This window comes from Phyllopteryx taeniolatus, chromosome 4 (genome assembly GCF_024500385.1).
Source record: "Phyllopteryx taeniolatus isolate TA_2022b chromosome 4, UOR_Ptae_1.2, whole genome shotgun sequence".
Taxonomy (NCBI): domain Eukaryota; kingdom Metazoa; phylum Chordata; class Actinopteri; order Syngnathiformes; family Syngnathidae; genus Phyllopteryx; species Phyllopteryx taeniolatus.
Window position 1 is genome coordinate 27395873 of NC_084505.1, and position 27336 is coordinate 27423208.

At 45.8% G+C, this 27336-nt stretch overlaps 1 protein-coding gene across 20 annotated transcripts in view; it reads right to left on the reverse strand.

Annotated features, from left to right (window-relative positions):
• rbm47 (RNA binding motif protein 47) overlaps positions 1-27112 on the reverse strand; it is a 39436-nt gene extending 12324 nt beyond the window's left edge. For 9 of the 20 annotated variants that reach the window (XM_061771150.1, XM_061771148.1, XM_061771143.1 and 6 more), the window contains exon 1: positions 7314-7433. The gene's annotated coding sequence lies outside the window, so the exon portion shown is untranslated. The other 11 variants (XM_061771128.1, XM_061771131.1, XM_061771138.1 and 8 more) reach the window with 11 other exon arrangements.
• Positions 27113-27336: the final 224 nt, after the last annotated feature.

Genomic DNA, 27336 nt, shown 5'->3' on the forward strand with positions numbered 1-27336 from the left:
ACGAGAGAGAGGATAGCTACCGATGTCGCTCGACAGCACTCCGCCGCCGCTGGGCCGTCTGCTCCGAGGAGTGCTGCTCCACCTCCATGAGAGACAGGTACAGCGCGGCACTGAGCTGAGCGCGCACAAACACTGCGAGCGTCAGCCACCGTCAGGGCGGAGCTTCAACAGGTACTAACGCGTGTGTGTGCCCGAGAGAGCGAGAGATGGCTGATGGGAAATGCAGTCGCCTTTTTTGCTTAGAGATGCACAAAAGGAAAGGTGGAGAATAACAGGAAGCTCCAGGAAACATCCTCGTGTTTTGGGGGCTTTTACCCGACAATTTTTTTTTTGTCCTGTCTGCACACTTTGGGCACGCAGGCTTTTTGTTTCTGTTGTCGGCTTAACTTAAGCAAACAACACACACCTTCCTGGGCAGCTAAGAGAGCGCGAGAGAGAGAGAGAGAGTGCAAAGTCTCAGATGAGAGGACTTGCTCTCGTGGTTTCTGTGTAAAAAAAAAAAAAAAAAGAAAGGGGCCTCAAGAGCAGGAAAAGAGGGAGTGAAGGACAAAATGGAGACGATGGATGGGGTGAACTCAAGAGAGCCAGATTAAAGTCTCGGTGTGTGGTCAACAGTTTGCCTGAGTATCAGCTGCTATTGAAACTGGCTCCACTCCTTAACGACCGGGAAAACAAGCGATAAGGAAGACTAAACAGCACCAAGAACAAAGAGGAGAGCTGAGAATTTCTTGAAATGGACCAAAAAAATCACCTTCTCTTCATTGGGGCTACATTTGGACTTTTTGGGACACGGAGGTCAAAATTCCAATTCCAAAAATAAAACTGTCTGACATTAACACAAGCCGATCGAAGTTAAGACGCAAGATGCATCAGGTGTTATGGGTGTGAGGGGATGGGGGGGGGGGGGAATTTTAGGACCGTCAATGGTTAACTTTTTAACCCCACAGGAAGAACTAACCAGCAAATATTTACCAATCACTGACGAAATAATGCTCACCAATTCCAGCGCCCACAAGTTGCATTGTTATATAAATATGACTCAAAGTGAAATGTGAAGAGCTTGTGTAGAGCTCGGCCAATTTGGTGATCACCCAATTGACCGAACATAAGCGCAATTGATCGTAGTTGTCTCGTTGTCACGTTATGTGCGCAATTGTTGAAAACCTTCGTTACTGGGCATTATTAACACAGCAACACGACTTTTCTAAGCCCCGACCGACTCTGTTTGTTCTAAAACTGTCACATTTTAGTGTAGTTTAGTGGTTGTTATGTTGTAAAGTTGTCAGATTTTTTTCATGAGGACTAAAAGTAGCTGAGCCTAGTGAGTTTATCGCGTTAAACCGCAAAGCTAATGATTCATTTTGAGCATATCTTGTTATGAGAAAGACACTTTCAAAGCTCGAATGGGACAACAAGTTAAAGCAAGTTAAAGTTGTCACTGTATGACTTTGTTCTCTGTTGAGGACAGGGCCACACACGCACACACACACACACACACACACACACACACACACAGGAATCTGCCGAGCAGACAAAAAGGCAGGAATAAAGTCAGCAATAAAACTTTGCTGGTAATCAGTATCTTGGCCTGTGAGCCAGTTTGGTTCTGCAAGTCATCCACTAAAGTAAATAAGTAGCGTGTCACGTGTGGAGAGGTCGCAGAGAGCGACGTGACCCGCAGGAGTGCCGTGTTTAGGCTCACGCTGGACCTTCCTGGAAGCGCTTCCCGCCGGTCGTACGCAGACGCGGAGAAACAGCTTCGACTCCTTCAAAAAAGACCATTTCCTGTTGTGATTTCCAACAGCTGACAAAAGACACGCAGCACAGATTTTGTAGTAAGAGGTGATGATGAAGTCCACTAAACACCAAAAGAGAAGAGATAGTTTGTGTCTCTTGAGCGTTATCCAAGGGCCCGAGTGAGCAAGTGAAACAATGAACTGGATGAAGGAGAAGGAAGAAGTGCGGCTAACCCTTCGAACGCACGACGTCCGCACAGCCGAGGTTGACGCAGGACGACTGGCGACACTCGCGCTCATCATCTTTTGACAAGCCTTTTCTATGCTTACGTTGTCTTTTTGTCAAACAGAGTACGGATACTAATCGGGTCATTTTACAGAGATAGCCATGTACAGTACTGTGTAGTAAACATATTAAAATTAAAATAATACCGAAAATAATACATGGAAGCCGTCACCTTATCGTGGTGGAGGAGTTAGTGCGTCCCAATGATCCTAGGAGCTTCACGCCCCTGGCAGGGTCACCCATGGCAAACAGGTCCTAGATGAGGGACCAGACTATGATGAAAGATGTTAACGGATTGAGGTTTCCCTTGGCCGGACGTGGGTCACCGTGGCCCCCTCTGGAGCCAGGCCAAGAGGTGGGGCTCGCAGGCGAGCGCCCGGTGGCCGGGCCTGCACCCACGGGGCCCGGCCTGGCACAGCTCGAAAGGGCAACGTGGGTCCCCCTTCCTGTGGGCTCACCACCTGTGGGAGGGGCCATAGGGGTCGGGTGCAGTGTGAGCTGGGTGGTGGCCGGAGGTGGGGATCTTGGCGATCCGATCCCCGGCTACACAAACTGGCTCTCGGGACGTGGAACGTCACCTCTCTGGCAGGAAAGGAGCCCGAGCTGGTGTGTGAGGTCGAGAAGTTCCGACTAGATATAGTCGGACTCGGGCTCTGGTACCAGTCCTCTCGAGAGGGGTTGGACTCTCTTCCACTCTGGAGTTGCCCACGGTGAGTGGCGCCGAGCAGGTGTGGGTATACTTATTGCCCCCGGGCTCGATAAGCGGCAGAAAATGGACGGATGGATGGAATACATTGTTGGCGTGGGACAGTATCGGATTCTGACAGTACGATAACCTTGAACAAAAATCCTGCGGTATCACAGTATGACGGAATTTAAATTCCAGCTCTAAAATCTACTATTTTGAAAAAGTTTTTTTTTTTGTATTGAACACAATCTATTTTATTGTTAAACACAATATGGAATATTTGACACATTAATAAACATGTTCCATGAATAAATATGAAGACTTAGTAAATCACAATGTTCCATCAGTGGTGAGCTATTTTTAGAACGGACCTGCTGGCTACTCGTGTTCCTTGGGGGCTACCTGGTGCCTGCGGGCACCAGCATGGTAAACAAATGTTAGTATTTACAATTAAACAAACTATTTTAGGTTTTTAACTGTTTTTCTATTCAACAAATTTAAAGTGGAACAAACCCAGAATTGCTACAAAACAAGAAAATGTTAGATAAGTTATGTACTAACAAAAGGAACAAAATCTCCATCCAGATAAGACTGGCATTGAGAAACACCGAGTGCCTCAAGCGTTGAGGAGCTGATGCGGTGTCTTCTGTCTGTGTGGAAATCGTCTGGCCTGTTTTGGAGAAGGAACTGGTAGCAACAGTTCCGTTAGACACACTGGCACCTTCGTTAACATTTTTTTTCCCCAGAATTTGTATCGTCAATAAAACTGAATCGTCTCCTTTTCCTACTGGTTTCACTTGTTTCCCTGGTCTCTGCCGCCGCGCGCGTGTGTGTGCGCGCGCACTGCTGCCCTTCTCCCTCTGTTCAGCTGTGAAGGAGAAAAAAAAAAGGCAGCTCGGCTCTCATTAAGTTCAAAAAAGCTGAATGTTTAGCACGTCGCAGCTAATTATGTATGACATGACGTGTAAAAGCTAATTACTGGTAATTGATAGCGTCGCGTCAATTGAAACCTTGACTTTTCAAAACCGCAGTGTACCTTCATCGCGGTAATCGGCCCATACGTAATACATTGCAGTGGGCAGTACGGTGACCTAGCGGTTGCACATCTGCGCCACAGTTCTGAGGATAGAGATTTGAGTCTCGACTGCAGCCGTAAGCGCTTCTCGCCCATTTTGTGGGGTGCCGCAGCATCCTTAAAATGAATCCCAGCACCCCTAAACCTCTGCATCCTTCCTTTGTGGCATTTGTTTGTTCTCCTCCAGCTTGCGTTGGTTTTCTCCCACCAAAATATGCACGTTAGCTTCATTGAAGACTCGAAATCAAGGGTGTCAAACTGGGCCCGTTATGACTGTGAACCCATATATGTGTCTAATCATCTCATATTATTACATATTCACAGCAAATTGATGGATAACTACTTTTGAAAGCACAAGCCAGTAAAAAATGTTTTTGTTTCAACTGTTATTTATTTTTAATGGGGGCATGGAAACAAACAAATGCTTGCAATATGTCAATGTTTTTAAAAGTGAAGACATTTTTCAATTTTGGTATTTTAGCAAAAAACATGAAGTCGATGCGCATGATTTGGGGGCCACATAAAATGAAGTGGTGGGCCGGATCAGGACCCCGGGCCTTGAGTTGGACACCTGAGCTTTAAATTGTCCATAGGAGAGACCAAGTCGGAATGGTCATTTTTTCTACATGTGCCCTGCAAATGGCTGACGACCAGTCCAGGGTGTACCCCACCTTTCGCCCAAATTCAATAAATAGCAGTTGATTAAACATCCGAACTTATGTAGCTAAATGGAATGAAAAACTCGACTGTCAGCATTTTGGCGCATTATGGACGCCGTGCTCACCTTTGAAAAAGGAACATTCAGTCACTTGATCGTTTCATCTGCAAAGTGACAGAGATCGGCACATTCCTCTGAGTGACGCCGCATGATATAACTTTAGACACTTTGCTGCACAATGTCAAGAAATCCTATACAAGAGGAGGGACATTTTGATAATAAAGATACTAATGGTTAATTTTGATGTTACAATCGTGATTGTAATACGCAGGCATTGAGAACTGCACTGCATCATACTGAAATATGACGACGATGTTCTGTCAATTGACCGTCTCTTGTCATACGAGAGCGGCTCCAACTACCGGAGACAAATTCCTTGTTTGTTTTTTGGACAGACTTGGCAAATAAAGATGATTCTGATTCTGATCCATCCAGCCATCCATTTTCTTTAGCGCTTCTCCTCACGCGGGTCGCGGGCGTGCTGGAGCCTATCCCAGCTGTCTTCGGACAGGAGGCGGGGTACACCCTGAACCGGTTGCCAGCCAATCGCAGGGCGCACATAAACAAACGACCATTCGCACTCACATTCACACCTACGGGCAATTTAGAGTCTTCAATGAACCTACCCTGCATGCTTTTGGGATGTGGGAGGAAACCGGAGTGCCCGGAGAAAACCCACGCAGGCACGGGGAGAACATGCAAACTCCACACAGGCGGGGCCGGGGATTGAACCCGAGTGCTCAGAACTGTGAGGCAGATGTGTTAACCAGCCGGCAAATATAACGATGTACTGCATAAACACATTTGTAGTGGATCTACTTTGATTGATTTTGTCCCACAAAAGTTGAATCACACAGTAATCCCTCGTTTATCACCAAACAGGTGAAATCCGCAAAGTAGCGACCGCATATTTTTGGATTATTAATTATTACTCTAAAGCTGTATGAATCTCCCCAGACTCTTATTGACCTTCCCCACTCCCATACTCTTATAAACACTTTATATACTCTTAAACACCTTTCAAACTGTTAAAAATAATGTAATACACAGTAGTGCCATACACTATGTACATTTTATTCCTTGTAATACGTTTGAATGTAGTTTTCTTTGTTTTTTTTTGTTTTTTTTAAATAGTTCTGTTTTTGGCTAGGAAGCATTTATTTCACCACAAAAAATATGAATATGCGATATGAATCTGAAATCCGCAATAGGTGAACCGCCACATAACGAGAGAACGGAATGAAGTCTCCCGTGTGTATTTGCCCACTGGCGTGTTTGTCGTGCGCCCACGTAGCTGGCACCATCATTCCTCCGGCTCGCTGGAGCTCAACGGGCGGGGGAGTCGGGGGGTGCGGAGGTAACCGTGCCCACGTGTGACGAACGGGTGCGGAGCGCGATGCATGTAGGGAGACGAACGACCAGCAAAGAGGGGACTAACTGCCCCCCTCCACCCCGCGCGATCTCGTCAGGCCTCCCTTTGACGCTCGAACGTCCTTCGCAAGTGAAGGTGACCTGAAGAATTTCAGGTCAGATGGAGTGTGTGCGCGACTGCCCGCAGCCCGCTCCCACTTCACCGCCGAGGGATTGTTCCGCTTCATTGACCCGAAGAGCCCCCTGCTTTTAGGAGCCGCGCTAACACCGCCACGAAACTGTAGCCTCCGTTGTGAACTAAGAAGAGAGCGTCGGAATTGAGCCGCCACTTGAACTTGAACTCGAACCCCGATTCAAACCTTAATAAAAGATTGCAGACTTGAGTTCAGATCTCAGCAGTTTGTGTCCTGGACCAACACACATGACCAATCATAAGCGCTGCTTTTGCTTTGGCTTTAGCCAAAAGGAGCTTTGCCTTTCCTCGAGCTAATCAGCTGGCCTGACCAAGGCGAGGACAACAACTTGAAGACAATTATTCAAGCTCGCCCCCGAGTGGTCCCTGAGAACAAACACTTGAAGTCAACACTTTGGGACTTTGTGTGATGACTTGAACAAGTTCATTTTGCGTTTTTTGTCAGTGTCCTGCAACAGGACTCCTCCCCCTTCGCCATCAAACATTGGCCCGCCCAGTCCACAAACACTTCTTGAGATGTGTGTGTGAGTATCCGCGTGTGTAGAACGGCAATTCCACTCAACACAATGTTGACGGCCTTTCTCGCAAAGAAATCACAAGAAAAGTGATTTTGTGGCATGTTTCGTTTAGTATTAAATGTAGATTACACTGTTACACAACACACACACACACAGAGATCAGCACACACATACACGAACACGCACACACACACAGTTATGGACAGAGCTCTTTAGTGGGGTAAAAGTCCACAGATTAAATGATGACGAACCCGGAAACCTCTTGGTGACTGCGCTTTTTTCAACCCCCACCCTAAACAAACACACACACACACCCACACACACACTCATAACACAGTCTCCTCATGCCACTCCACTGGTTCCACTGGTTCCAAGCCATTGTGATCTCCAGTCCAATTCATCATCCACGTTCGCAATCATTTTCCGCAGACCGGCGAAATGAGGAAGTCTCGTGATCGGCACTCAAACCTTCTGTATGCAATATACTAGATACCCGCACTGTCCAAATTCAAAAGCAGTTTATTTCATTACCCTGTAACAGTTGCTTACTGAAGGCTCATTTAAAAGCGTGCTTCCAAAGCTTCACTCAAGACAGCTCGACAAAGTTCTTGTCGCTATGTTGCGCACAGTTTCAAAATTGCGATGCCAGCCAAAATATTTGAATATTGCCACTCAGAGACACTACGATTGAAAGACAGAAGACTTGAAGGTGAAAGTCACCTCTGTACCTGTGGGCCACACTGAGGGGCGCAGACGTTAAACAACTGGTTGACGATGGAGTTGTTCTTCTTGGTTTTGCCGACGATCGATGCAGCGAAGCAGAGCGGATCCCGCTGCTGGCGCTGCGAGTGTGGAGGAAAGTAAAGGTGCTTTTGTGTTTACTCATTCTCAATGGGCAGAAAAGAGAGGTGGGGCCATTCAATGCAGGTAAGCCCCCCACAGCAACACACACACACACACGAGCACCACCTATTTATTCTCTTTAAGCTCTCAGCTGATAAGGAATAAGACAAAGACGAGGGCAAGGTAGAAAAGGGCAGAGGGTGTGACAAAAACCGACGAGTGGAAGCAATCAGGGTAAAGCTCATCAGAGAGTGTGTGGATGTGTTTACAGCCCAATCTCGCCCTCTCACGACAATGATCAAGTTAAAAAGATAAAGGTGTTTTCTTCGTGCTTTTGAAGCATTTCAAGTACAATCACCGTTTTTAAAAACTATCCCCTCTCACATGGACAAAAACAAAAGCAATGTAATGCGCATGCCAGGAGTCGGCAATGTCACTTTGTCAAGAAACATCGAACCCATGCGCACCAAACGCCACTGGTGGGAAGATACGAAGTACAAATACCTTGTTACTGTAATGAAAACTAATTCATTGCCAGCTCTCTCAGTAAACATGGCTATTTGACTTCAACAGCCGTCAATGGCAGTGAATGAGCCACGGAACAACACCGAAGTAGCAATTCCCCATCAACTGGTCAATTGACTTTTTCTCTAGCTACATCGATCCGTAAATAAGCACATGAACATTTTCAGATTTTACACTCAAACAATAATGACAATATATTGGCATTACACACACCCGCAACCAGTTTGTTCAAATGAAATCCTCCGAATCCCATCAGTCCCCCATTTCTTCCTGTGTCCCCAGGGCTCTGTCTTGGACCTCCTCCTCTTTATCACCTACATCCTACCTCTTGGCAATATTTTTCATCAATTCAACTTACACTTTCACATGGATGAGACCTAGCTCTACCTGTCCACCAAACCCACCGCCACCATTTCTCCTTCCACCCTTATCAACTGCTTCTCAGAACTCAAACATTGGTTCTCATCCAACTTTCTACAACTCAACTGTGATAAAACCATAATCCTACTTATAGGTACCAAGTCCAAGCTAGCCAGACTGACATTTTTTCCTTTACACTTGATAATTCCTCTGTTTCTCCACTCCCTAAGGTTAGGAGTCTGTGTGTCATCCTCAACAGCACATTCGACTTCCAATGACACGTTAACATCATGCAAAAGAACCCACCCCCATCCCCAAAGAAAAACACAATGGACACTGAAATACCTAGAGATTAATAAAAGTTATAAGAAATATTTACTGGAAATCAACAGAAAATAAAATCCGGCATTAATTGGTTTTTGTGGTCCAACAGAATCGTAACAAATGAAAGTGGCCTGGACAAAAGTGATGATACCCTTAAGATAATATTTATTGTACAAACCTTCAAGCTCCAGTCCAAAAGAGACACTCCCCAAAGCTTTGTGGCTGGTCAATATACATTTTTGCAAATTCCATTTTGGCCAGTTTCACGTTATTTATGTTATGAGCAACACAGTCAAATACAATTTCATACTTCGAGTTAAAATCTCTTACTGCAGCAACAGGCTTGTCCTTAAGTTCACTTCTCACATGTAGATCATTCATTGACCACGGGGATCACTCATAAGCGTGCTGGACGTCGCCAGAAGTCATTTTGACAATTCACTTTCACGGCTAACTTGACGCTGCAACACCGATACACACAATGAAATGAAACTGTTTGCAATACAGCCCAAAGACATTGCATTCCAGTCATTTTTGTCAGAGACACGCAAGGAATGTGTGGACGTTCAAACGCAACCTTAAACAATCCTTAGTGCACAAGCACAACACTGTTATCACATGCGGTGCAATTGCCGCATTGTACAAGTGGTACATTAACCAGTGGCTCTGTTAATGAAGGACAAGCCATCACTGATTCTCCATTTTTGGTAGGAACACACACACGCACACGCACAGACACACACACACGGTGCAAAGTTTGCAAACGGACGAAATCTGTGGTCTCGTCAACATGGTGAAATCAGGAGTGAAGGCCGAGCAAAGCCATAAAGCCATTTAAGAGGTGAGGGAGAGCCCAATTCAGATATGCTAAAAGGCAGAAATACACAACCAGTCAAGACAAGCTCATGTGTACAGAGTGATATCACGCACAAGTATTTTAAGAGGCAAATTCCTCTATTTGAGCAGCAAATGGAAGAAGTTGACATGCAAACAGGTATGGAGGTGATCGTCAACATGCTTGGGGGAAGCGGCCATTCGGGTCCGCTGTGAACGCGCACGGGAGGCTGCACACAAACAGTGGGACAACCGTCAGTGTGTTGAAGAAGAAGAATTGCGCCTCATCAAATAACTCAAAACACATTTTGCATGCTGATCTTCATTGAATGTGTATTGCCATTTTGAGTTTTAAACACAAAAGTGATTTTGTAAGATTCTCATGATGCTGAAATTGCTCCACCAAGTACAAAGAGCTTTGTAGGAGATTAGATCACCTACAGTTGTTTGTACATTGGAACGTCTTGGGTTACAAGACCCTGAGGTCATACAAAGAGTGCTTAACTTCTTTATGCGCTTGTGTGGCAGTTGAGAATGTTAAAGAAGCGCATCTGCGACGTGACTCAGCTTCACATTACGCTTTTTGTCATAGCAAAGCTAAGTACAACCCCAATTCCAATGAAGTTGGGACGTTGTGTTAAACATAAATCAAAACAGAATACAATGATTTGCAAATCATGTTCAACCTATATTTCATTGAATACACTACAAAGACAAGATATTTCATGTTCAAACTGATCAACTTGATTGTTTTTAGCAAATAATCATGAACTTAGAATTTGATGGCTGCAACACATTCCAAAAAAGCTGGGAGAGGGTCATGTTTACCGCTGTGTTACATCACCTTTTCTTGAACTGAGGACACTAATTGTTGAAGCTTTGTGGGTGGAATTCTTTTCCATTCTTGCTCGATGTACAGCTTCAGCTGTTCAACAGCTCCGGGTCTCCGTTGTCGTATTTTACACTTCATAATGCGCCACATATGTTCAATGGGAAACAGGTCTGGACTGCAGGCAATTGTACGTTGAGGAACATTTTCTCACACACTTGTTCACAAAGAGGTGAACCTCGCCCCATCTTTGCTTGTGAATGACTGAGCAATTCAGGGAAGCTCCTTTTCTACCCGATCATGGCACCCACCTGTTCCCAATTCGCCTGTTCACCTGTGGGATGTTCCGAACACGTGTTTGATGAGCATTCCTCAACTTTCTCAGTCTTTTTTGCAACGTGTTGCAGCCATCAAATTCAAAGTTCATGATTATTTGCTAAAACCAATCAAGTTGAACAGTTGGAACATTAAATATCTTGCCTTTGTAGTGTATTAAACTAAATATAGGTGGAACACTATTTCATTGTAAATCATTGTGTTCTTTTTTTATTTATGTATAAAAAATTGACGTTCCAACTTCATTGGAATTGGGGTTGTAAGTTAGTGAAAGTTTTGAATTGTTAGACATTGTAATTTCATTTCTAGTGGTCGAAGATGTTACTTTAAATTGCCTGTATAGTAAATAAACGTTTTATGATGCAGACAGTATGACTCCTTCACCTCGTTTTGTATGGGAAGTTTCAAAATCAGAATAAATTTTAGGTCAACCGACTTCCTAAAAGATTATGTTCGCCCTTATACGTTCCACTGTGTTATAAAACAATGATTGCCTAAACTTAAATCATTTTACAGAATGTGTTTTCAGCCATTTATTATAGTATGGTAGCATTTGATTGTTACTCTTCAATAAATGTGGAGCATACAGAGGGCCGAAATTACTTTTCCAAGAGGCCACTGTCATAAAAACTATACAAAAAAACATAACAGATAAAAACATCCATTCATCCATGCCCTTTATTGCATGAAGCGGGTGTCGATGAAAGAGAAGGTCTGGAGTCGCCCTTCATCAGTGGATCCAAGATGTTGCGATCAAAGCGTGAACGACGTCACTGCCGCCGTGCGCTACAGCCCGAGTTAACAACCGTAGCGTCCGCTGGCGAGCGCGTGCCACGCCTTGCGCCCAAAGTCAGCTAGCATCAGCTCCAGCTCAGGCCCGCCGCACACAGAGCAACGACTGAACAATCGCTGAAAAATACAGTCGGCGACTCAAACCTGGACATCGGGCGACTGAACCTCGCACATTCAACCAACTTGCTGCAACGGAACAACATTTTAGGGCACCAAATATATACTACTTTATTATTCTTTATTGAACCACAAACAACAAGGCATGATCGTCACAGAAAGAAATCGGATAGCCCTGGCTGCTTTAGCTATATTCTAATCATACAAAGAGAGGAAACGGGCAAGAAATAACGGCGAGAGTTTGGATATCTGAGAGGCTCCGAGTCCATTCGTTGACTGCACGCGAGCATTTCGACGGCAGAGACTCTCCACGCTTTGCTGCTTCAGAATATGACACTGCGAGGCACATGTGCTAACCGGAAACGTTTCTGTCGGGAAAGCTCATGTGGCATTTTTAGTTCGCCGTTACATTTGCAATGTTGCATCGACGTTCAAATTTGGAATCTCAGCTTAACTCGCGGCCGATGGTCGGCCACTCGTGAAAATTTGTGGCAGAATCCCGCACACTGTTGTTCAAAATTGTGAAAATAAAAGTGTGATTACTGATTATGAGGACACGCGTTTGCACAGAAAAAAAAATGCTGCTCATGCTAAAATGCCATTGGTGGTAAAACAACACTTCCCAAAAGGGAAACGTGTGTTGTGTTCAGTTATAACACTTCCTCATTCAAAGGTTTCACCTCACATCCTGAACCAGGGTCAGCCAATCGCAACGTATGTCTCGCTTATTATGAACAAAAAGGACCCAGCATAATCACAATGCCATTCTGCCGCACACACACACACATACACACACAGAGGATCTTACATTTTTTTCCTCTATCCTGATGAGAGTAAAGTCCTCTTTTGTCAGCTGACACTCCAGTCATGTGTCTTGCGGCTAACCAATAGCAGATTACACATAATCACTGCCAAGGTCAAGGACAAGGAAGGAGAGAAAAAATAAGTTAGGTAAGCTAAATGACTCAGATAAAGCACTAAATGCATATGACTCCTCTAACCACCGACCAGCTAACCGCTGAGGCGTCAATATGGAAGACGATCATGTGACAGTCCGCGAGCTACGAGACAATGAAACCTGAGCTGACGCGACATGGCGGTTATACCACATCATCTTAACAATTTAAAGGTGAATTTATAGCGTCACTATTTGCACAACATCCTCCACCACACATCAGAAGACAAATTGTGTAACCCTGAGACAACCCTTCGGGAGAGCAGATCTTGTGAAAAACGTCCACCAGTTTCAGTGATGGCTAACGAGGCATTAATATTGGTCAGATTTACAAATTTATGAGCCAAAGAGAGTGGCCTATTTGCCACACATTAAAAATGGTCCCCAAAAAGCTGCATTCTTTTTACGCACACAATGTTTGGCCATCATTTTTTTTTTTTTTCTAGCAGTTTGGAGAGACCTTATTAGCCATTGCAATTTCTTACTTATTTTAAAGGCTACTTCATTGAGGGCCATATTCTTCTGTTTGTCCACAAGCCTTTTTTTATGTGCCTGGCATGGACACTTTCAAAGTATGCAGATTCTTCCATAATGACTTCTGACACACCCACCGTGCGTAATCAGCTCATGTGTGCGCAACAGCCAATGATGTGTGACTCATTGAAGTCTGAGGCTCGCTGCAATTCCTAGAACGTGGAGTTTTCTTAGACATGTGAATGCCATAGAAATTCATTTGGAATATATATCCCAAATTGAGTTCCCTTGCGGATACGGAAGTTCATTGTTGTCAGTTAGATGTGCTGCTGATGTTCCCACCGCTCCAGCACACTTTGTCAAAAAGCAAGTTTATTTGCTCTTTGACAAACAGTAGACCGGCTCTACACCCTCAGCAGGGTCCTCGACGATGCGTGGGAGTTCGCCCAACCGGTCTACATGTGTTTAGTGGACTTGGAGAAGGCGTTCAACCGTGTCCGTCGGGGAGTCCTGTGGGGGGGGTGCTTCGGGAGTAAGGGGTACCAAAAACCCTGATACGGGCTGTTTGGACCCTGTACGACCAGAGTCAGAGTTTGGTCCGCATATCCGGCAGTAAGTCGGACTCGTTTCCGGTGAGGGTTGGACTCGGCCAAGGCTGCCCTTTGTCACCGATTCTGTTCATAACTTTTATGGACATAATTTCTAGGCGCAGCCGAGGCGTATAGGGAGTCCGGTTTGGTGGCCTCAGTATTGCATCACTGCTTTTTGCAAATGATGTGGTACTGTTGGCTTCATCAAGCCGTGACCTCCAACTCTCACTGGAGCGGTTCGCAGCCGAGTGTGAAGCGGGATGAGAATCAGCACCTCCAAATCTGAGACCATGGTCCTCAGTTGTAAAAGGGTGGAGTGCCCTCTCCGGGTCAAAAGTTCTAGTATCTCTGCGTCTTGTTCATGAGTGAGGGAAGAATGGAACAGATCGATGCAGCGTCTGCAGTGATGCGGACTTTGTATTTTACATTTTCAAGGAGGTCCATCTTGGTGCTTTCGTTTTATGAAACGGTGCCATCTATCCATCCGGGCAAGGACTACTGTGGCGCAGCAACTTCCGGCGGATTACAAGGAAAACCTGGCCATCCTCTGCTCCTACTGCAGTAAAAAGATTGCCGACAAACACATCCAGCCCAACCACATCACCAACATGGACGAGGTGCCGCTCACTTTCGACATCCCGGTGAACCACACTGTGGAGAAGAAGGGGACCACCACGGTAGCGATACGCACAACGGGGCACGAGAAGTCGGCTTTTACTGTTGTGCTTGGTTGCCATGGTAATGGACAGAAACTGCCACCTATGGTGATTTTTAAGAAGAAGACGCTGCCTAAAGAAAGGTTTCCAGCCGAAGTCATCGTTAAGGCCAATCAAAAGGGCTGGATGGACGAGGAGAAAACGAGAAAGTGGCTGAGTGTGGTGTACGCAAAGAGACCGGATGGTTTTTTCCACGCGTCACCGTCCCTGTTGATCTGTGACTCCATGCGCGCCCATCTCACAACGATGCGCCCCGGCAACGAGACTGACTCTGACAATGATGAGAGGGAACCCGGCGTGTTTGACGGAGAACTTGCCCAGCTGTTCATTTCGGAAACAGATGAGGACTTTGATGGATTTGTGGATGAGGATCGATTAAAACGTGAGTACATTGTTAAATACTTCAATAAAGTACAACCAAACTTAGTTTTGCTCCCGCTGCCTTTTTAAAAACATTGTTTTAGCGTGCATGCATGCTACCGTAGGTTTTAAGCTAGCGTATGTTTTACCATGCCTGCGCCCAATAATACAGTGCGCCTTATCTATGTGTTAAATACAGAAATAGACCCCGTAACTGAGACTGCGCCTTTTACTGCGGTGCGCCTTATGGTCGTGAAAATACAGTACATAAAGTGAGATTTTTGTATCTCTTCTACCTTGACGAAAATGAGCAAATTATGGCTATTTTCAGTTCAGGGTTTTAACGGTTTTGTTTTGGCAGTGGGCAGATGAATGTGTTGGAAGTCTTATATGTTAATGCTCAAACGTGACATAATTTACTACCAGCGAGCCAGACTTCAACAAGCTATCTTCCTCAAAAACCAACATGGTTCATTCATTGCAGGCACTTTTGAAAAAAGTGCCCAGAAATATTCTTACCTATGAATAACCTCCCAGTTTGGAGTTCCCTCGTTGTGATTGTACGACGTGTGTGCAGCACAACGTGCAGGCATCCTTGTTATTTCGGTTTCCACAAACATGGAACACGCCGACACTTTGCCCCCACTAGCTTAGCATCACAGTACGCACATAGGCTCATAGGGCAGTGTCGTATCTACGATGTCTTTGATCAAATGCGCTAAGCTTTCAGTTTCCCGTTCTTACGTAGCGTCGTCGCTAACTTTAGAAGGTTTTAAAAGTAACGAGCTCATTTAAAAAAAATCTATGGAGTAGAGAGTGCAGGTATTTGTGTTTAAAAAGTAAGGAGTAAAAGTAAAAAGTCGCCAGAAAAATAAATACTCAAGTAAAGTACAGATACTGAAAAATCTACTTAAGTACAGTAATGAAGTACAAGTACTTAGTTACTTCCCACCTTTGGATCATTCCAATCCCAATGAATGTTTTGAGTTTTTTTTAATGGGATAATGATCTTTCCAAAGACACCGTGAGCGCTTTGTCACCTTCGGTACAATCTGGATCAAATCATTTTCAAAAATCAATATAAAGCACAGACCAGTGAACTAAAACGGAAAATAATTTTCTGTAATTATGATTTGTTTTTTGTTTTTTTTAACTCTTGGCATGCAGGTGAGGCTTTGCCTCGTCTGACCACGTCTCTGGTTTATGCAATTAGACAAGTAAGTCTTTTGGTTAACCCTCTTGATAATTGGCATGTGCAAAGTGTACGATCGCATAGGGCGGCACGAATGTCTTTACAATGTTAAGTTACCGCTGATGTCGAATTTTGACCGCGGTTTAGGATGGGTTAAGGTTAAGATCAGGGTGGGTTAGGGTTCGTGGGCTTTATATCAACGCCACATACTTCTTTCCGGCGTGTTCTAGACGCGAGACTCACCCCGGGCCTTGAGTTTCATAGCTGTGCTCTACAGAACACTTCATCGAAGATAGGAATATTGAAGTACATGCACTTTATGGTATCAGAAATGTGTTTAACTTGAATGATATATCATACATTTCTTTCTGGTCACACATAAATGACCAAAATAGGGTAACTTAAAAGCTTATGACCTCGCTTCCTTTGTTTTTAGGTCAATCGAATTTAGTACATTTGCATTTAATTCATGAAATGTTCCACGTTAAGCTCATTAAGTGTTCCCCGTGAGTAGAATGCCACTTTTATTAATCCCCTGAGAATGTAAGATGATGATGTGATGTACGGTTGCAACCAATCTTTACTTTTTCTTCTTTTTTTTTGGGAGAGGCACTTCATTCTTTTCAACACAGTCGCACTCACAAACACACTCTGGCAAAGCAAGAAAGATGAAAATAAGACGGTTGGATTGCAGTATTAACTCCGTCGACATCCGGATTCCTGAACACACAATGGCTAAGCTGCTGAGCAGTGTCACGAAACAGGGATTTTATGACAAGAAAGAAAAAGAGGAAAAACAGTTCCACCTGTTCCTCATCTTTGTGAAGGATGGACTGAAACAATTCATCAAGTGTAAGACGAGGCATTACAGCGTGGGTGACGGCTTAAAGATGTAGTCAAATATGTCAAAAGTATCTGTTTAATCGACGGTAAGGGACACGTGATTTGTTTTATCTGCTGTCATTTCCTCATTTTCTTTTGCAACTGTACTGATACTAACAGATGGGAGGTGTCCTGGCTGGTCCAACACCAAAGCAGGCTTGTTGCAATGACAGAGACATTCTGCTCATTACAAGCCTGTCCATGATCAAAACGGGTTTGAAGCAAGCTGCAATTATTACATATTGTTGCTTTAAGGCTGGAAAAAAATCCCTCGTCAGACCAAACTGAGCTGTTAAACAAGACGATCAAGTCCGCAGACAACTTAACTGTTTCCACCACTGACCTTTGCGTCACAGAGCACGCCCCTGTCGCCGAGCAACTTAGCTGACGAAGGATAACGATCACGAACGGTAACTTAACGTATCTATTCGAGTCTTTCGTGAAACCCAATACGGAAAAGTGCACTGCGCCGTCGCCCTTTGCTCTCAATAGTCCTCTATAAATGCTCATGGGAAAAGTGTTCAAAAGAAATTCATATGCTGATAGTTTGGCCCATGAAGCCTTTCAGGGATAAACGAGTTTACAAAACAACCCTTCTGATACGTGTTCCTATTGTTGTAGTGGCAAACATTTGCTCAGAGGTCACACTGTGGTGACAGATCCCAACCGAGCCTCCTCTGCCCTCTTCTGAGGACAACGCCGTGTTACATATATCAACAGGGTTCTTGTTCTGCCTCCTCCTGCTTTGGAGAGCTTTGAATGAAGTTGAAGTCATTTAAAGTCACAACAGGTTTTATGCAGCATGTTCAGTACGTACGGGTAATAGCTTGACAATCACACACCTGCAATTCAGACAACTACCCCATTGTGTGGAGTAACAGTCATGCAGCAAAGAGATCGGCCAATCAGGTGTGTCGTGCATGAGTGTGAGGACAAGCGAACAAGCTAATATGTCTTCTCTTGATCAACAAAAAATCAAAAAAAATCCTCCTCCCATTCGAAGGAGGCAAAAGGAGGAGGGGAAAAAACAGTGAAATGAAGCATGATAACAGAGTTAGCATTAGGAGGAGAGAGGAGAGGAGGATTCAGCTGTGTCACCACACAGGGGGTGGCCCGGGTTACGCGGGGGTCAAAGGTGACATGACGCAAGACGGGGGCACGCGGGGAGAAGGGCTGTTGTTGCAGCCTTCGCAACGGGTGGATGGCATGCACCTGTTTACACACGCACGCACGCACAAACCGCAGCCGTCACAGAGGAAGACGCTTGTGCAATAACATCTGAGGAGCAGAATTTTAGAGGCAATCATCCCAAAGTAGTAAAACGCCATATTATGCCCACGATGTCCTGGATGAACGAGGCTATTCGCGGGCACAACATCATGCGCACAACTCAGAACTGGACGATATTCTAGCAATAGAAGGCACAACAACACAAATGTAACTATTGACACACTTCCGAATATTGTGAGTCCGTCTACAACACATTTCACAAACATGGTGAACTGAAAACATGGAAGTTTTCCATTTACAAATGGTCGGGGTTACAGGATTTGGCTTAGTGGTATGGAGCGGTACTATAAGGGCAGGGTATTTTCATAACATTTATTCATCAAATGGCATCGTTTTCAAGTAAACCCCCAAATGCCCGTTTGATACGAAGTGCAGCTCTCGTTACTGTACACAATCCTGCTAAATTCTAAAGGCTGTAATGAGCGAAAATATGCATGGCGGGCAACTAGTGGCTAGCAGTCCAGAGGTTTGGGGTTCCAATCACACCACCGGCCTTCCTGCGCGGACTTTCTATGTTCGCCCCGTGCTCGCGTGCGTTTTCTCGGGTTACTCCGGTTTCCTCCCTCATTCCAAAAGACTCTGAATTGTCCATCGATGTGAATGGCTGATTGTCTATATGTGCCCAGCGATCGGCTGGCGACCAGTCTGCGGTCTACCACGTCTGTTACCCAAAGTCAAGCTCGCCCGCGATCCCAATACGGACAAGCCTTACAGAAAACGGATGTGTAAATGATGGACATGAACTGTTCCTTTCGAGGAAACAGGCCCCGGGGATGGTTTATGGACAGCGATAGACATTAACGCCCGCCAATGAGGCCAATGCGGGTGGATTTCAGCAGTGGCGGGTAACGTTGCCTTGCCCACTTGCCACTTTGGCAGGTGGAGTTTGATGTCTGTATTTTAAAATAGGCTCACCAAGGTCTGTGTGTTGGTTCAGACTCAGAAGTCTGATATTTATGGTGGTTCTTGTAGTCTTAAATATTGAGGGTCTTGTTTTGAATGTGCATCGAGGTGATTTACAACCCCAATTCCAATGAAGTTGGGACGTTGTGTTGAACATAAATAAAAACAGAATACAATGATTTGCAAATCATGTTCAACCTATATTTCATTGAATACACTACAAAGACAAGATATTTAATGTTCAAACTGATCAACTTGATTGTTTTTAGCAAATAATCATGAACTTAGAATTTGATGGCTGCAACACGTTCCAAAAAAGCTGGGACAGGTGGCAAAAAAAGACTGAGAAAGTTGAGGAATGCTCATCAAACACGTGTTTGGAACATCCCACAGGTGAACAGGCTCAATGGGAACAGGTGGGTGCCATGATTGAGTATAAAAGGCTTAGTCATTCACAAGCAAAGATGGGGCAAGGTTCACCTCTTTAAGAACAAGTGCGTGAGAAAATAGTCCAACAGTTTAAGGACAATGTTCCTCAACGTACAATTGCAAGGAATTTAGGGATTTCATCATCTACGGTCCTCAAAAGGTTCAGAGAATCTGGAGAAATCACTGCATGTAAGCGGCAAGGCCGAACACCGACATTGAATGCCCGTGACCTTCGATCCCTCAGGCGGCACTGCATCAAAAACCGACATCAATGTGTAAAGGATATCGCACCGCACGGGCGCAGGAACACTTCAGAAAACCAATGTCAGTAAATATAGTTCGGCGCTACATCCGTAAGTGCAACTTGAAACTCTACTATGCAAAGCAAAAGCCATTTATCAACAACACCCAGAAACGCCGCCGGCTTCTCTGGGCCCGAGCTCATCTAAGATGGACTGACGCAAAGCGGAAAAGTGTTCTGTGGTCTGACCAGTCCACATTTGAAATTGTTTTTGGACATTGTGGACGTCGTGTCCTCCGGGCCAAAGAGGAAAAGAACCATCCGGACTGTTATGGACGCAAAGTTCAAAAGCCAGCATCTGTGATGGTATGGGGCTGTGTTAGTGCCAATGGCATGGGTAACTTACACATCTGTGAAGGCACCATTAATGCTGAAAGGTACATACAGGTTTTGGAGAAACATATGCTGCCATCCAAGCGACGTCTTTTTCATGGACGCCCCTGCTTATTTCAGCAAGACAATGCCAAACCACATTCTGCACATGTTACAACAGCGTGGCATCGTAGTAAAAGAGTGCGGGTACTAGACGGGCCTGCCTGCAGTCCAGACCCGTCTCCCATTGAAAATTGTGTGGCGCATTATGAAGCGTAAAATACAACAACGGAGACCCCGGACTGTTGAACAGCTGAAGCTGTACATGAAGCAAGAATGGGAAAGAATTCCACCTACAAAGCTTCAACAATTAGTGTCCTCTTTCCCAAACGTTTATTGAATGTTGTTAAAAGAAAAGGTGATGTAACACAGCGGTAAACATGACCCTGTCCCAGCTTTTTGGGAACGTGTTGCAGCAATCAAATTCTAAGTTCATGATTATTTGCTAAAAACAATCAAGTTTATCAGTTTGAACATTAAATATCTTGTCTTTGTAGTGTATTCAATGAAATATAGGTTGAACATGATTTGCAAATCATTGTATTCTGTTTTTATTTATGTTTAACACAATGTCCCAACTTCATTGGAATTGGGGTTGCACATGTAAACGGGTTGTAAATATAGTTCTTTAATCTAGCTATAATAATATTAAACATAATTATCCAACAACAAAATTGCGGCGAGGTAAAATGACTCGTATCTCTGGGGAACCACAAGGCTCAGACTGGTGAGCAAAAAAGTTAATGTCAAGCCATGTTTACGGATAACAGGAGTATAAAAAACAATCTAAAGATCTTCTGAGGACAACACTGTGTTACATATATCAACAGAGTTCTTGTTTTTACAACAAATCCCAGAAAAAACGTATAAAAACAAAGCCCTAAAGTCAAATGACGTACGCTCGAATGACATGACAATCAACTCGACCTCTGGCCTCAGCTTCCATTGTCGGTCGTATACAAAAATCCAGACTTCAAACTGCCGTCTCGCGCCGGATGAGTTCTGAAGACTTTAGCTCAGTTAGCATCTAACACCATCAGTTTTGGTTCTTTGTTTTTTTGGGGGGTTTTGTTATGATGCGACCGCAAACGTGAGCAATGTGGACAAATGTGATGACGAATTTTAACTACGGGAAAAAGAAGTACAAACAGTATGGCTTCATGTATCAATAATTATCAAACAACAAAAAAGGAGCGCGCATCAGAAAGTCAGCTCCCGAGGAGAGGCTCGCAATCGCCACTCGTCATCGACGTTCGGGTTGAGATCACAATTTCTTCATTTGAAGTGGTTCACTTTTTTAACACTTGTACGGACATTAAGAATGTTAAAAATCACAAGGCACCGAGTGCCGGGCCATATATCGTGAAGCTTTATTCGATCCATATTTGATTTATGCTCGATAAAGAAAAAGGCGATCGATCGGCGATTTTATTTTCGATACGTTTCGCTGCTCCGCGAAACTTCGGCCGACATAGAGGAGAAGATGCTAGCCGTAAATAGATCCAAAAAAGGGCACGTCTATCGTTGGGAAACAACCGTAGTCTGCAAAACGTGTTCCGATGAAGACAGGCATATGGAGCCCGATGCACGTATGACGTTAAAGAGAGCCGTGACGACGTGTCGCCGCTGGAACCCGAACGCAACAACGCCGCGGACCGCGTAGCCATCGCGGTGGCAGTTGAAGCGTTTTGCAGTTTGCTCGCGACCGGATGAATTCCATTTGAATCAAAATTCTAGATGAAACATTTGATTTCTTGCAGCTACGTGCCGCTGGTGTCTAGTACTCGGTGGAACATGATGGGGAGCTACTGAGGGAGGCGGAGGTGCCGCCAATAGAGGCCAAAGAATGCCGCCATTGTGCTTCCCAGGTATGCGTGCGTTTGTCACAAACACAGAGCGATGCTGAGGAGCGATCCGATCTTCTTAAACAGCACAAGAGAACCAACTGCTGCCTTCCTCGCAGACCGCTTTTCTTCGGCCAACGTCTGCAACACTCTCGGTGGATTAGCTTGATGGCTTTGTCTCGCTCTCTCTCTCTCTCTCACGCACGCACGCACACCCACCCACCACACTTTGTGTTCCGTTTCCCATCGTGAACATGAGATGGTCACGTGACAGTCACGTGACATGCAGCTGCTATCCTGTTCCTGTGTCGAACGATATCAAGTCTTTCAAATATATTTACAAACGACTCTCGCACACTGGTTTTTCTTTGAAGAGCCACTGCTCTTTTTCCCCTCCCGAAACTTGATATGGCTCGAAGGCAATCGCTGATACCGCGCGAAGGGGAAAAAACACTGGATCGGAATTCCTGCCTTGAATGACCGTGTCCCTCTTGTGATCCTGTCAGGTGAGACACTAAGTCTCTTTGTGTTTCCACATATAATAAAGCGTCATCAGGTCTGACCAGTACTTCGACACAAGTGACACACCTCACACACAAAAGTGTGTGACGAGTTACAGCATTCGCAACGACGCCGGCCATCTTTCGGGATGTTAAATAAAACACACCTGCAAAAAGGGGGGTGTAATCCCCTTTTTTAGGCAGAAATGAAGGAATTGGTGAGAGAGATATTAAAGGGGAAAACTATTTTGTCTTCAGGGATTCCTTTCCTAGTTCAACAAAAAGTTCCTTGTTTGAATGTTTTATTGAATATAGATACAGGCAATGTTAGAAACTGCTCGTTGATTAACTGATCGAGGTTACCGGGATACTTTTGTTTCCTCAAATCATTTTCAAAATGTCAGACACTTTGACAAATGGTCAATATTTGTCAATAATAGCTCCCAACATAACTTCTTTCGTTTTGTCTTTCTTGCTACTGATACCTAAAATATATATATATATATATATATATTTTAAATCACTTTAACTCACTATTTGACCAGAGTTCTGAATAATTTGGGATTTAACCCATAGTGACATTAACAATCGGCAACAAATTCCGTGTGCGTGGACTAAACTTGATACTAATATGAACGAGTTCACATGAACGCGGCGTAGGTCGTACCGAGTCAAATGTACGCACAAGTGAGCGTGCGGCGTCACATTGACACACATACAGAACGAGCCGATCTCCTTTGTACATCAACAAAATGGCCAAGGCTAAAGTGGCGTCCTGCTTAACCAGTTTGGGAAAAACATAAGCACAAGATGACTCGACAAGACAACACACACACGCCTCTGCGCAAATAAACACAGCGGCTGTCCCCTGACCTTGTAGTGAAGGTTAGAGCCGTCAGCCGGGTCAGTGCGAACGTTGGACCGCAGCTGAAGAAATGTCCTTCCAGAAACTCACTGCGTTGCGTGTATCTCTAGCAACCAGGCGAGAAAACACAGCGCCGTCTCCGAATAAGCCCAACGGTCCGTCACGTCACGACACGACACGACACGACACCGACCTGGAGGATGACGGGATGTGTCGTTTCGCCTACTTTTTGGGTTCTTCTTCAGCCGACGTTTTGGGACATTTGACAGTCCGGCCTCACGTTGTCATCTTCGCGTCCTCGTCCGTCAGGTTCTGCGCCGTCTCTCGTCGGCCGTCCGGGCGCCTCCTGTCTTGGACGACGGGGCCCCCACCGCCACCGGCAGCACAATCAGAAGTGTTCCCCGACAACGCTAACATACAAAGTATCGAACACAGGCAGACTGAAAAAGAGGACGAGGCAGAGTTTCTGTTCCTCTTTGGGTGTTTTTTGGGATTCTGACTCAGATCCTCCGTTTGCCTCTGCTCCAGTCACGACAGCGCTTCTTGTAGACGCAACAGCGGGAGACGAGAAAAAAACGCTTTTGTTTTGTTTTTTGGAGAGGGGGGCATTAGAGCCCACAAGGTCTACAAACGGAGGAGAGAGGGAGTACAGAAGGTGAAGGAGGGAGAGATGGAGGGAGGAAGGCCGGCGGTAATTAGTCAGCCTGTACCTGACTCTCACTGACATAAGCCCCGCATTCCTCGGAAGCGGGGAGGGGAGGAGGCCGAGGAAAAAAGAGGGGGAAAAGTTCCAGCGCACTTAATGAACCCCAGGAAGCCATCAGACGACCCTTCCACACCAACACTCGCACACGCCACAAAATCGTCCTTACAGCACACCATCGCTGACGTTCAGGTGGATGCGCGCTCACGCTTCTCCGTCCGTCGCTTTTCTGCTTCCGTTCTGGGCCCTTCTTCCTCTTTCTTTGTCTCGCTCTCGCTCTGGCTCGCGCTCTGGCTCTCGCTCTGGCTCGCGCTCTGGCTCGCGCTCTGGCTGCACCTGTGTACGCCGTGCACACTGGCCGCTTGACAAAACTCACCAAACCAGAATGGGACTGCCCAAACCATCTCCGTCCCTCCCCTCTCCGCTATCACTCCCCATCGGGAAATGCTATCCAAACTTCGTACTGGCGTGTGCGCGCGCGCGCGCTAAACGGCACAAACCTGAATTGTAGCCGCGAGAGCGACATTCCACCTGAGGGCTGCACACCTTTTAGTACAAAGCTTTTACTCAGGATCCCACAATGCTGTCGGCTACAGGTGAGTTGGACTCACTTGCTGATGCTTCCCCGCACCGCACGCCGCCTTCACGAGTTCCTATCCAGTTCCCTCCCGTGACGTCGGGCTGCCGTAACGACAACTTTCAGCAATAACAACTCACACGCTCTCGCCTTTCTCCCCCCCTGTTGCGATCCCCGTTTGAAGATGGCTGCCGACGACCGCGGGGGGCGGAAGGGGAAAAATCCCACATATGCGCTCTCTCTTTCCTCTTGGGGGTTTCTGCAGATTTTCAAGCAAGTAAACCGCCGCATTTTGAACCGATTGTTATTATTGAATTGATTCATCACGGGAGTGTGGGAAAAACTCCAGATTTGCTGACAGGGAGGGGCATTCGACTGCTGTTCCTCGATCAACTCTGGGTGAACTGTACGAGTTAATTCCATCCATTTTCTCGACTTATCTTGGGGCAAAGGGTGTAATCGGACTACGTCTCGGACTGCTCGGCAGTCGATTACAGTGCACGTCCGCTACTCACAAAAAGTCCGCAATATTTGGTTTTCAGGTGAAATTCCAGGCTGAATATCAAATTTCTCAGAACTTTCCAATGTCCAACTGTTCTTTGTTTCTGACCGTTCTGCATCACTTGCAGGAGCTGAGGGGCAAAATCCACAGCAGGTGTTTCATCTATTAATTGGCCAGCAATGTCCATTTTTTTGGTCTTTCATTACACCATCAGTAAGTCATTCATTAGTTCACGTTCTATTTAAACTCCTGTTTTTTATGGCGTTGTTGTATTTGAACGGACGAGTCCGCGTGAATAAAGCTCAACTTGTCTTACGGCCAAGTCGCGCACTCCGTTTTGGCTCAGTTGCTTCAAGATACGATTCATCCATAATCATCCATCCGCCCATCCGTTTTCCAAAGCGCTCATCCTCTCGAGGGTCGCGGGCGTGCCGGCGCCGAGCTCAGCTTCGGGTGAGAGGCGGGGCACACCCCCCCCCCCCCAATTGGTCGCCAGCCAATCGCAGGGCACAAAAAGACACCATCATTGGCACTCACATTCACACCTACGGGCAATTTAGAGCGCCCGGAGAAAAGCCACGCAGGCACGGGGAGAACATGCAAACTCCACACAGCCGGGGCCGGGATTTCAACCCGCAACCTCACAACTGTGAGGCACATGTGCTAACCAGTTGCTCACCGTGCCGCCTATAATCAATTTGAAACAATCGACCACATTTTTAACGATCAATTATTATTTCAGATCTGTAGAATTCTGCGCTTCCAACTTTCTTTTGTTCACAAAACGAGGTCCATGAAGGCAAGTTCGGCTGAGTTTGTCGGAGTCCCGATCTCAACCCAACTGAGCACGTCTGACCTGGACTCGGACACTCGGCGACTATGAGCCAGGCTCCTCGCAAATGTTTCTGCGCATGGACGGACGGAGAAAGAAACTCCACAGTCACACGCAATGGTGCTGATGAAAAGTCTTCCCGGAAGAGTGGAAGCTGTTGTAAAGGAGAACATTTTCATCCATTTGTACTTCCTGTCGTCGTTCCGGCCAGCTGTCCCAAAGCTTTTGTGTACGTCGTATGCAAGACTGTAAGGGCCGGCGATGCGAATGGCCCTGACACGGCTCAAGAAAATTCTATTGGTAATGTGCAGTATTGGACGTCATGTAAATCCAGCGGCGGCCATTTTGGAACCCGGGCCTTTACCCGCCTCTTCATCCCACCGCTATCACGTCTCAATTATGGCAACCATTAATGCTACACAACGTGCGCTGTACTGTCACAGTACACAGCTGTGCGACGGACATCATCTGCAGCAATTCAGAATCCGTTTTTATCCAGCAAAATTCAACACAACATTCTCATTCAATTGAATATTGTGTGCAGTTGCAAGTTGACTGTAACAAGTTTTGCTCCGACTAACCAATCAGATGACGGGCGAAATGGCGGCACTACCGTGGGCTTATTTTGAATTGCGATTGCTTAAAGACAGAGCCCCGTTGCCAATATGGTTGAAGTCACATCGGCAAGGCCCGGTACTACCGATTGCGATGGCGCTCGGCAGATTAGATCGACATGGCGGCAAACAGAGGCTGCAATCTGATTCGACGTGTACTCGTACTGGAAGCGGCGCAGCCTCGAGAAATGCTATTTCATGGAACAAATATAAGAATTGAGTTTGGAAGTGTCGGTCAGTGTTTCCGATCGCGATTGGGCCAGCAGAGAAGGCCTTGCTGGTCCTGGCAGCTTCCCGCTGTCCAAATTGCAGCGGACTGTACGTTAAATCAAATTCCAGAGTTTTTTTCTCCTTCCGTGCCTGTTGTCCGTACGCTTTTTCGACATCACTTCCGCAAGCGCTCTTTAATCTCACCGTCGTGCGTGTTTGATCACGCAGAGACCTTTCGCCACACAAACACTCCCCTTTCATTCGGCTGAGTGCGTGCGTCCGCTCACTTACCTGAAGATCTCGTAGGAGTAAAAGTGGGGCGGGGCCATGCGCTTCCTTCTTCCTTCTCTCAAGGTCTTGGCAAACACCTTGTCGTCATGGAGACGAGGGCAGCCAGAGCAGCTCCGAGCACGAAGGCAACGCTGCGGACGGAAGAGAGCGAGCTGGATTTCTGTTTGGAGCGGCGACACATATACACATACATAGGTCGGCGCGCGCACACACGCGCTGCGCGCGCACAGTAGGGAACTTGTGTGAATAGGAAACCGAGATTGAGTCACATGTGCTCACACGGAGAAGTAACGTTTCAACAGAGCGGCTGAACTCTGCGCTGGGAGGAGGCCGAGGCCGTTGGACGTCTTGCTCAATGCGCAAATGCTTACTTAACACATATTTATTTA